This window comes from Mercurialis annua, linkage group LG8, assembly GCF_937616625.2.
Source record: "Mercurialis annua linkage group LG8, ddMerAnnu1.2, whole genome shotgun sequence".
Taxonomy (NCBI): domain Eukaryota; kingdom Viridiplantae; phylum Streptophyta; class Magnoliopsida; order Malpighiales; family Euphorbiaceae; genus Mercurialis; species Mercurialis annua.
Genome location: NC_065577.1, coordinates 14098389 through 14110846, shown reverse-complemented (window position 1 = coordinate 14110846; position 12458 = coordinate 14098389). Strand labels below are relative to the sequence as shown.

The 12458-nt window shown below is 28.2% G+C and overlaps 1 long non-coding RNA gene across 2 annotated transcripts; it reads left to right on the top strand.

The window, feature by feature from the left end:
- Nucleotides 1–8975: 8975 nt before the first annotated feature.
- LOC126660233 (uncharacterized) lies at nucleotides 8976–11998 on the top strand. Of its 2 annotated transcripts, XR_008789709.1 has the most exons (4): nucleotides 8976–9265; nucleotides 9374–9469; nucleotides 10987–11073; nucleotides 11779–11998. It is a non-coding gene; the product is annotated as an uncharacterized LOC126660233 (long non-coding RNA). The 2 variants fall into 2 exon arrangements; XR_007635289.2 differs by lacking the exon at nucleotides 10987–11073 and having other exon boundaries at nucleotides 9058–9265.
- Nucleotides 11999–12458: the final 460 nt, after the last annotated feature.

Below are 12458 nucleotides of genomic sequence, written 5' to 3'. Positions count from 1 at the left end.
AATTCTAGTGTTGCACATCAAACTATTTATATATACATGTATTTGTAACTCCTATAAAATATATAATTAAATATGTGCAGTTTCGTTAGTAATTAAAATTTCGTAATGTGTTTCTAAAAACAAACACTTCTACAGGGTAAAATTAAAATATTTGTGCTAATTCATTACGTTACTTATATTTTAAATATCTTTAAAACTTACTTATTTAACATTTATAATAAAGTTTGCCATTTAAAACTGTAGCAGCAATGAGCCTTATATATTGATCAATTCAATTCTTTAATAATAGTTTTAAATGAATATATATATGTTTATAAAATAAATAGGGTATACAATTATGAATAAGACGCAATCGGATGTGTAATCAACATATATTACATGGATTGATAACCTTTAATGAGGGTTTAATGACATCATTTAGTGGGTTAATCTTAAGATTTAGAACTCGTTTTGGGTGGTACAGAACAATACTAGTCCAAATATTATAAATATTCAAGTCCACTACAACTGTTTAATAAAAAAAATTAAAAGAATTATAAATGTGCAAATTGTGAATGTAAGTCTACGAAAATATGTTTCTATCATATACATATTAGAACACGTGAATGTAGGACTATAACATTATACTAAAAATTAAATTTTCTAATCTTTAATGGATAACACTTATATAATATTAGAAAATGTTTTAGAATTAATTCTAGTGTTTGTACAAAACAATAATTCTTTTGTATTACGTAAGTGTAAGGCTTGAGGTAAGTACAAGAAATCTAAAACAATATCTTAATATCAAATTTCGGATAAGGAATCTACCGCTATTGTTTCCTAAAATTGATTAAAATTCACACCTTTATTATTTACTCAGAAATTATTTAGAATTATATTCGCCCTTCTCAAGGAATTAAATATTTTAACACGCAAATTTAATTCATATAGATTATGTATTAATAAATATTTTTAATTCAGATAATGTAAAATTTACATATGGTTTAGAGTAAAAGAATTTAAATGAAATAAAAAATGACTTAAATGCTTTTAATTTCTCAACACCGTACGAAATAATTCAAAAAGTTAAAGAAATTTAAAATTATAATATCGGCAAATAGATATGTTCGAACTCAAAGAAATTATATAACTCTCTTGGTATGTAAAATATAAAATTAGATATTTAACCCAATTCCACAAAATTTAGTATGTAATTATAAATAATTACTTATGCCATTACAACGCAGAGATTTTTTACTGGTATACCGTATAAAGATTATTTAAACTGTAAATTTTGAGATTTATGGATAGCAAAAATTAAAAAAGATTCATACTTCTTTTTTTAATTTAATAAAAACATAAGTCGACTATGCTAGTTGTTGCTTTAATAACATGACTAGTACCTTATTTATTTTACTTATTCAGAATTTAATTGTGCAATGAATTTTATATTTTTAAATATACGTCCATTATATACACATTGACATATATTTTATATTTAAAAAACAATTAAATTATGTATTTGTCTTCTAATATTTCTGCTTGTAAAATGTGAGCATCATTTTTTCGATTTTTTTAATAAAAGGTTTGATTAAAAAAAATGGAATTTCATAGTGCTATAATACAAAGTAATTGATATTATCCTATGTATTCCATAACAAATAATAGAACTTAAGATGTTTTTATTATGTTTTATTTTTAAATTTTACAAAGTGATTATTCCACTTTTCATTATTCGATGCGTAGCATAAGTAGTGCACCGTTTGGACATTGAGAACATAATTGACGAGATTACACGTGCTAGATTTTTATCAGTTTGCAATTGCCTTCGGAATAGGAAAACAACCAATGTATACTTCTTGTGATTTAGCCAAATAGTATTGCAGACGTGCTTCAAAGTTCGGTCCATGAGCGATATAACTCACCATTTCGCCATGACAAGATTTCCCTAGTGTAGAAACGAGTTCAACACAACATTCATGAGAAAGTGTGCCATTCAAGAACACCGATTTAAATATCTCATTTCCACACTTTTTTGTTGCATGACTGGCGCATACATCTAAGAAGTTGAACAATCCTGGGCGTGGCTCTTGCGCAGAAGTTGGTGCTCCTAAATCTAGTGCACAAGTAAACAGTGACATGCTAAGAAAAACAGTAACTGCTATAAGAAGGTTGTTAACTCCCGCCATTTGTTTTCGATAAAATAATATTTACTCAAGTATGGAATGAAGATATCTTTTATGGAGTAATTCTAGTGTTGCACATCAAACTATTTATATATACATGTATTTGTAACTCCTATAAAATATATAATTAAATATGTGCAGTTTCGTTAGTAATTAAAATTTCGTAATGTGTTTCTAAAAACAAACACTTCTACAGGGTAAAATTAAAATATTTGTGCTAATTCATTACGTTACTTATATTTTAAATATCTACAAAACATACTTATTTAAAATTTATAATAAAGTTTGCCATTTAATACTGTAGCAGCAATGAGCCTTATATATTTATCAATTCAATTCTTTAATAATAGTTTTAAATGAATATATATATGTTTATAAAATAAATAGGGTATACAATTATGAATAAGACGCAATCGGATGTGTAATCAACATATATTACATGGATTGATAACCTTTAATGAGGGTTTAATGACATCATTTAGTGGGTTAATCTTAAGATTTAGAACTCGTTTTGGGTGGTACAGAACAATACTAGTCCAAATATTATAAATATACAAGTCCACTACAACTGTTTAATAAAAAAAATTAAAAGAATTATAAATGTGCAAATTGTGAATGTAAGTCTACTAAAATATGTTTCTATCATATACATATTAGAACACGTGAATGTAGGACTATAACATTATACTAAAAATTAAATTTTCTAATCTTTAATGGATAACACTTATATAAAATTAGAAAATGTCTTAGAATTAATTCTAGTGTTTGTACAAAACAATAATTCTTTTGTATTACGTAAGTGTAAGGCTTGAGGTAAGTACAAGAAATCTAAAACAATATCTTAATATCAAATTTCGGATAAGGAATCTACCGCTATTGTTTCCTAAAATTGATTAAAATTCACACCTTTATTATTTACTCAGAAATTATTTAGAATTATATTCGCCCTTCTCAAGGAATTAAATATTTTAACATGTAAATTTAATTCATATAGATTATGTATTAATAAATATTTTTAATTCAGATAATGTAAAATTTACATATGGTTTAGAGTAAAAGAATTTAAATGAAATAAAAAATGACTTAAATGCTTTTAATTTCTCAACACCGTACGAAATAATTCAAAAAGTTAAAGAAATTTAAAATTATAGTATCGGCAAATAGATATGTTCGAACTCAAAGAAATTATATAACTCTCTTGGTATGTAAAATATAAAATTAGATATTTAACCCAATTCCACAAAATTTAGTATGTAATTATAAATAATTACTTATGCCATTACAACGCAGAGATTTTTTACTGGTATACCGTATAAAGATTATTTAAACTGTAAATTTTGAGATTTATGGATAGCAAAAATTAAAAAAAATTCATACTTCTTTTTTTAATTTAATAAAAACATAAGTCGACTATGCTAGTTGTTGCTTTAATAACATGACTAATACCTTATTTATTTTACTTATTCACGATTTAATTGTGCAATGAATTTTATATTTTTAAATATACGTCCATTATATACACATTGACATATATTTTATATTTAAAAAACAATTAAATTATGTATTTGTCTTCTAATATTTCTGCTTGTAAAATGTGAGCATCATTTTTTCGATTTTTTTAATAAAAAGTTTGATTAAAAAAAATGGAATTTCATAGTGCTATAATACAAAGTAATTGATATTATCCTATGTATTCCATAACAAATAATAGAACTTAAGATGTTTTTATTATGTTTTAATTTTAAATTTTACAAAGTGATTATTCCACTTTTCATTATTCGATGCGTAGCATAAGTAGTGCACCGTTTGGACATTGAGAACATAATTGACGAGATTACACGTGCTAGATTTTTATCAGTTTGCAATTGCCTTCGGAATAGGAAAACAACCAATGTATACTTCTTGTGATTTAGCCAAATAGTATTGCAGACGTGCTTCAAAGTTCGGTCCATGAGCGATATAACTCACCATTTCGTCATGACAAGATTTCCCTAGTGTAGAAACGAGTTCAACACAACATTCATGAGAAAGTGTGCCATTCAAGAACACCGATTTAAATATCTCATTTCCACACTTTTTTGTTGCATGACTGGCGCATACATCTAAGAAGTTGAACAATCCTGGGCGTGGCTCTTGCGCAGAAGTTGGTGCTCCTAAATCTAGTGCACAAGTAAACAGTGACATGCTAAGAAAAACAGCAACTGCTATAAGAAGGTTGTTAACTCCCGCCATTTGTTCGATAAAATAATATTTACTCAAGTATGGAATGAAGATATCTTTTGCGCAGAAGTTGGTGCTCCTAAATCTAGTGCACAAGTAAACAGTGACATGCTAAGAAAAACAGCAACTGCTATAAGAAGGTTGTTAACTCCCGCCATTTGTTCGATAAAATAATATTTACTCAAGTATGGAATTTAGATATCTTTTATGGAGTAATTCTAGTGTTGCACATCAAACTATTTATATATACATGTATTTGTAACTCCTATAAAATATATAATTAAATATGTGCAGTTTCGTTAGTAATTAAAATTTCGTAATGTGTTTCTAAAAACAAACACTTCTACAGGGTAAAATTAAAATATTCGTGCTAATTCATTACGTTACTTATATTTTAAATATCTACAAAACTTACTTATTTAACATTTATAATAAAGTTTGCCATTTAAAACTGTAGCAGCAATGAGCCTTATATATTTATCAATTCAATTCTTTAATAATAGTTTTAAATGAATATATATATATGTTTATTAAATAAATAGGGTATACAATTATGAATAAGACGCAATCGGATGTGTAATCAACATATATTATATGGATTGATAACCTTTAATGAGGGTTTAATGACATCATTTAGTGGGTTAATCTTAAGATTTAGAACTCGTTTTGGGTGGTACAGAACAATACTAGTCCAAATATTATAAATATACAAGTCCACTACAACTGTTTAATAAAAAAAATTAAAAGAATTATAAATGTGCAAATTGTGAATGTAAGTCTACTAAAATATGTTTCTATCATATACATATTAGAACACGTGAATGTAGGACTATAACATTATACTAAAAATTAAATTTTCTAATCTTTAATGGATAACACTTATATAAAATTAGAAAATGTCTTAGAATTAATTCTAGTGTTTGTACAAAACAATAATTCTTTTGTATTACGTAAGTGTAAGGCTTGAGGTAAGTACAAGAAATCTAAAACAATATCTTAATATCAAATTTCGGATAAGGAATCTACCGCTATTGTTTCCTAAAATTGATTAAAATTCACACCTTTATTATTTACTAAGAAATTATTTAGAATTATATTCGCCCTTCTCAAGGAATTAAATATTTTAACATGCAAATTTAATTCATATAGATTATGTATTAATAAATATTTTTAATTCAGATAATGTAAAATTTACATATGGTTTAGAGTAAAAGAATTTAAATGAAATAAAAAATGACTTAAATGCTTTTAATTTCTCAACACCGTACGAAATAATTCAAAAAGTTAAAGAAATTTAAAATTATAATATCGGCAAATAGATATGTTCGAACTCAAAGAAATTATATAACTCTCTTGGTATGTAAAATATAAAATTAGATATTTAACCCAATTCCACAAAATTTAGTATGTAATTATAAATAATTACTTATGCCATTACAACGCAGAGATTTTTTACTGGTATACCGTATAAAGATTATTTAAACTGTAAATTTTGAGATTTATGGATAGCAAAAATTAAAAAAAATTCATACTTCTTTTTTTAATTTAATAAAAACATAAGTCGACTATGCTAGTTGTTGCTTTAATAACATGACTAGTACCTTATTTATTTTACTTATTCAGAATTTAATTGTGCAATGAATTTTATATTTTTAAATATACGTCCATTATATACACATTGACATATATTTTATATTTAAAAAACAATTAAATTATGTATTTGTCTTCTAATATTTCTGCTTGTAAAATGTGAGCATCATTTTTTCGATTTTTTTAATAAAAGGTTTGATTAAAAAAAATGGAATTTCATAGTGCTATAATACAAAGTAATTGATATTATCCTATGTATTCCATAACAAATAATAGAACTTAAGATGTTTTTATTATGTTTTATTTTTAAATTTTACAAAGTGATTATTCCACTTTTCATTATTCGATGCGTAGCATAAGTAGTGCACCGTTTGGACATTGAGAACATAATTGACGAGATTGCACGTGCTAGATTTTTATCAGTTTGCAATTGCCTTCGGAATAGGAAAACAACCAATGTATACTTCTTGTGATTTAGCCAAATAGTATTGCAGACGTGCTTCAAAGTTCGGTCCATGAGCGATATAACTCACCATTTCGTCATGACAAGATTTCCCTAGTGTAGAAACGAGTTCAACACAACATTCATGAGAAAGTATGCCATTCAAGAACACCGATTTAAATATCTCATTTCCACACTTTTTTATTGCATGACTGGCGCATACATCTAAGAAGTTGAACAATCCTGGGCGTGGCTCTTGCGCAGAAGTTGGTGCTCCTAAATCTAGTGCACAAGTAAACAGTGACATGCTAAGAAAAACAGCAACTGCTATAAGAAGGTTGTTAACTCCCGCCATTTGTTTTTGATAAAATAATATTTACTCAAGTATGGAATGAAGATATCTTTTATGGAGTAATTCTAGTGTTGCACATCAAACTATTTATATATACATGTATTTGTAACTCCTATAAAATATATAATTAAATATGTGCAGTTTCGTTAGAAATTAAAATTTCGTAATGTGTTTCTAAAAACAAACACTTCTACAGGGTAAAATTAAAATATTTGTGCTAATTCATTACGTTACTTATATTTTAAATATCTATAAAACTTACTTATTTAACATTTATAATAAAGTTTGCCATTTAAAACTGTAGCAGCAATGAGCCTTATATATTTATCAATTCAATTCTTTAATAATAGTTTTAAATGAATATATATATATGTTTATAAAATAAATAGGGTATACAATTATGAATAAGACGCAATCGGATGTGTAATCAACATATATTACATGGATTGATAACCTTTAATGAGGGTTTAATGACATCATTTAGTGGGTTAATCTTAAGATTTAGAACTCGTTTTGGGTGGTACAGAACAATACTAGTCCAAATATTATAAATATACAAGTCCACTACAACTGTTTAATAAAAAAAATTAAAAGAATTATAAATGTGCAAATTGTGAATGTAAGTCTACTAAAATATGTTTCTATCATATACATATTAGAACACGTGAATGTAGGACTATAACATTATACTAAAAATTAAATTTTCTAATCTTTAATGGATAACACTTATATAAAATTAGAAAATGTTTTAGAATTAATTCTAGTGTTTGTACAAAACAATAATTCTTTTGTATTACGTAAGTGTAAGGCTTAAAGGTAAGTACAAAAAATCTAAAACAATATCTTAATATCAAATTTCGGATAAGGAATCTACCGCTATTGTTTCCTAAAATTGATTAAAACTCACACCTTTATTATTTACTCAGAAATTATTTAGAATTATATTCGCCCTTCTCAAGGAATTAAATATTTTAACACGCAAATTTAATTCATATAGATTATGTATTAATAGATATTTTTAATTCAGATAATGTAAAATTTACATATGGTTTAGAGTAAAAGAATTTAAATGAAATAAAAAATGACTTAAATGCTTTTAATTTCTCAACACCGTACGAAATAATTCATAAAGTTAAAGAAATTTAAAATTATAATATCGGCAAATAGATATGTTCGAACTCAAAGAAATTATATAACTCTCTTGATATGTAAAATATAAAATTAGATATTTAACCCAATTCCACAAAATTTAATATGTAATTATAAATAATTACTTATGCCATTACAACGCAGAGATTTTTTACTGGTATACCGTATAAAGTTTATTTAAACTGTAAATTTTGAGATTTATGGATAGCAAAAATTAAAAAAAATTCATACTTCTTTTTTTAATTTAATAAAAACATAAGTCGACTATGCTAGTTGTTGCTTTAATAACATGACTAATACCTTATTTATTTTACTTATTCAGAATTTAATTGTGCAATGAATTTTATATTTTTAAATATACGTCCATTATATACACATTGACATATATTTTATATTTAAAAAACAATTAAATTATGTATTTGTCTTCTAATATTTCTGCTTGTAAAATGTGAGCATCATTTTTTCGATTTTTTTAATAAAAAGTTTGATTAAAAAAATGGAATTTCATAGTGCTATAATACAAAGTAATTGATATTATCCTATGTATTCCATAACAAATAATAGAACTTAAGATGTTTTTATTATGTTTTATTTTTAAATTTTACAAAGTGATTATTTGTAATACCCCGTACTTTTAAAGTACTACGTAAGGTGCCAAGAGGCGTAAATGCGAGAATTAAATCAAGGACATCGAAATTAAGTTCAAGAAATAAGAATTAGACCAAAGCGGGTCTATTAGATTTATCGTAAAATAATAATTTTAGTGAAAATTATTATTCGATAAAATTGGATTTTAGCGGGACTAGGGAAAAATCGATAAATTAAAATAAAATAATTGGTAAGTCCCGAGCTAATAAATTTTTACGATAAGGTTCGTAAAATAAATTTATGGACCTAAGAATAAATCTTATAAATTTGGACGAAAGCATTTTATTAAACGGAATTTTAATTATCGGAAAAAGCAAAAGGATATAAATAAAATATTGGACCCAGATAAATTAATATTGCGACAAAGTCTATTATTTATCGATAAATCAAGAATCGTCAAGGTTCCGGTCAATTAATTGGAAAAACAAAGAGATGGGGAATTAAGTTATAAGAGGTACAAAACTTAAGCATTTATATGGACTTTTCCCCACATTTTTCAATTAAATGAAGACACATGTTAATCCCACCTCTTCATTTTTCTCTTGCAAGCCAATATTATAGATCAAAAACCTCAAATCCTCACCTTCCTCTCCTCCATAAACCGAACCCTAGCTCATCACCCTAACCTCATCATTTCTTCAACCAAATTCAATAACCATGGAGGCAAATTGATCCTACGACAAAAAGGGAAACAAGGTAAGTCATTTAATGATGCTTTCCATGGTTTGAAATGATGGAATGGTTGATAGAAAATGTTGGGTTTTTGAGCTTTAGGTTTGATATTAGGTGTTTGATGTTTGTAAGGTTATGAATCATTGATTTGGAGATTGAATTATGAAGTTTTGATGGAGATTCTTGGAAGGGAGTGGTTCGGCCATAAGCAAACTCATCATATTCAAGGTAAAAAAATTCTGAACTTGAAGATTATTGATGTTTGATTGAGTTTTGGTTGAGTTTAAGTTAAGTAAATAAACTGTTTTTGAACATGTCAAGGGGCTGAAATTGAGCTATGATTTTGATGGTTTAGAAGGCTGTTTTTCAGAGATAATTCAAGGGGTTTGGACACCTCGGAATTTACGTTTTTAACGTCGAATCCGTGCCCCAAAATAGCAGCCAAACTGCTGCAAAAGTGCAGCAGTAAACTGCTGCAATAGGCAGCAGTAAACTGCTGGAGAGTGCAGCAGCAAACTGCTGCAATAGGCAGCAGTTGCTGCCACTTTTAGCGGAGCTGCCGGTGAGCTCCGGCAGTCATAAAAATGGCGCACTGACATTAGGTCGATGTACGCATACTCGAGTCCAAAACGTAGTTTTCGGAACTTCAAAAATCATGGTTAAAGGGGTTTAAAACTGAGCTTATATATAATGTAGAAAAATAAACGCAAAACAGTTTATGACACTCACTTTCGACCAAGTTTTGGACGACTTTGAGTGATGTTTTTTGAGAAGGTTTAAATGGTATATCGTAAGGGATATACGGAGAGTACATTATAATAGTCGGATTAGGATTTAAACAAGTAAATAGGGTTAGGATGATTAAAATAGATGATGAGTTGAAAATATTAAAATCTGGAAATCCTGAAATCAAGTCGCGAAGGCTACTTCGCCTATGAAAACGGACCTTAATCCGTAATAATATTAACCCGAAAATGGGTATAATAAATTAATGAGGTTGCATAGATGAGATTTAAGTGAAATAAACGTGGTGTTGTTAAGACGGATTAAAAATTATCCGTGTTTGAAGTTGAGTCAAAAACTGGAAATATAAGTTAGAAAAATAAACTAAGTGTTAAAACATAACAAAAGGGCAACTTTGGAATTAAATTGTGAACAAATGGTAAGTCGGAATCAGTTGAAATATTCACGGATATTGTAGAGGAAAGTGTGAAGTTTAAGAACGTCAGATTGTTTTTGGAAAGTATCCGCTGTAGTTACCCTGTTCCGCTGTCTGAAACAACAGCATTAGAAGATTGTTTTTAACAGCTTTAATTTTCAGATTTGAGGTACCAACTTCAGGACTACTTCCGACACCTTCGGGTGCTAATTTCAGTCCGAGGTCTAAACAAAAGTTTTAGACGACATTCCGAACTTTAGGAATGTCAATTTTATTTTGAATTTGGACCACTTTAATTGACGGTTTTAGTAGCTCAAAGATGGTCCAAAAACACGAAATAAATAGGAAAAATTTAAAGAGTTATCCTTGAGGAAAATTTTGGAAATATTAAAGACGTCAAATGAAGTTTGAATCCAAATGAAAGTCGTAGAAGATGTTACGGACTATGGAAATGTCCAATTTGTTTTGAGTATGGGCTATTTTAAATAAGCGGTTTTGATAGCCGAAGTTGGCTAGAAACCCAATTTTTAGATAAGTGATTCTAGTTAGATTTTTATTAATTAGTGCAATTATCAAATTTTCGTAGACCCGGCGAGACGATTACTAACGGGACTCGGAACGTGACGAATGCGATACCGTTTTACGAATTCTCGAAGATTTTGGTTAGCAAGTGGTGAGTTTACAATTTACTTTTGTGTGTTATTAATAAAAGCTATTTATTTTATGATCATTATTATTAATGCATCGCATAAAGCATTATTATTCATAATGATTATTATTTCTTATTGAATGTTATTTCTTATAAAATAAAACTAGTATAGTGATCCGAGGAAACGAGCTACCTATTGGGCGTCAATAGGCTGTGTGATCACCAGTGTCCGGTCAGTCATAGAATTAGCATTAATAGATGTTGGTATCTAAAAATGTTTGATATGAGCTCATTATATGATGATTATGTTTGGGAATGAGGAGGACTATGTTTGGTAGATACGAGGTAACTCGGTCGAACTATCTCGGGACCTGTATCTAGTGAGTAACTCGGTTGAACTATCTCGGGACTCACACCTTGGGATTAAGCAGTGACATGATGTAACTCGGTTGAACTATCTCGGGACTATGTCACGTGGTAACGAGTAACTCGGTTGAACTATCTCGGGACCGTACCACTTGGATTAAAATGATTTGACATAATACGAAAGGATACAATATGAGTAGGATATAGGAAATAATATGAGTTTAAGATTAAGGTTTCGATCGGATCTAATACTTGATATATATTATGTTCTTATATATATGTTTTGTTTTAATTGCGATGTTATTTTATATAACACCATTAGTAACGTGTAAACTCACTCAGCGTTGTCTGACCCCCCAACAGTGTTTTATTTCAGGTGATAGTACTTTGAAGAGATGGACTTCCATTTTTGTTCCGGAAGTCTGCAACATATAAAGTATGTATTGAAGTACGCTTCAATTCGTAGCGCTGCAGTAGTCAGTAGATGTCAGTCTATATTTGTTGTTTGTACCGAACGAGATTCAGCTGTTAACTCTGATTTTATAAAATATATATACACGATTTATAAAACTATGTTTTTACCCGTTTGATATTTTCACCAATTGTCTATGAATGAAATTGGTATGAAATTGTATGATTCGGAACAAGGCAATGCTGAGTTATGTTATCGCAGAGTAAGACCTTAGTTCCAATCGATTATGCATCGGTTTTGAAAGAACGTTTTCGACGATTATGAAATATTGTTTTCCGATGTTTTCCCGAAAACGTTTTGTGCATAATTTTGTGTTTGATTGAAAGAAAAAATTTACTTGTTTTTTTAGGCTTGCTACGGGTTCCGGAGCAACCACTCCCGTTCCCTAGCGCCGGTCTCGACCCTCGATTTTGGGTCGTGACATTATTCCACTTTTCATTATTCGATGCGTAGCATAAGTAGTGCACCGTTTGGACATTGAAAACATAATTGACGAGATTACACGTGCTAGATTTTTCTCAGTTTGCAATTGCCTTCGGAATAGGAAAACAACCAATGTATACTTCTTGTG